Source organism: Galeopterus variegatus, unplaced genomic scaffold (genome assembly GCF_000696425.1).
Source record: "Galeopterus variegatus unplaced genomic scaffold, G_variegatus-3.0.2 Scaffold11530, whole genome shotgun sequence".
NCBI classification, from domain to species: Eukaryota; Metazoa; Chordata; class Mammalia; order Dermoptera; family Cynocephalidae; genus Galeopterus; species Galeopterus variegatus.
Genome location: NW_007737641.1, coordinates 8598 through 9087, shown reverse-complemented (window position 1 = coordinate 9087; position 490 = coordinate 8598).

Here is a 490-nt window from a genome sequence, read left to right as displayed (position 1 = left end):
AGGGATGACTGGGGCTTCTCTGACTCCAGAAAGGAGGCTCAGAAACCCTCCAGATGCATCCTTGATGTTATGGGTTTTTATAACTTAATGGAGAGCCATGGGCCTAGGAAGACAAGAGACACAGATGCAACCCCCCGAGTGGAAGATGACGCAGCTGTCTTCTCATAGGGTGGCTTCATGTGTGACTCCCTGTGCATGCCAGCAGAACAGAAGCTGGGACCTGCAATGAGAGGTGGGGCTATAAAAATCTGCTAGACAGAGATGATAACAACATGGTGACAGAGAAGGATGAAAATGCATAGACACCATGTCCTCACCTTACCAGGAGCTAGCAAGCCCACGTTCCAAGTTACCCAAGGAAATATCACAAGAAGACATACTGAAAATGAACAATTGGTATAGGAATTAATTCCAGATAACAAATCATCTGCCAAATACTTTTCAATCACAGCAGTGTGATGAAGATTCCTAAGATTAAAAAGAAAAAGAA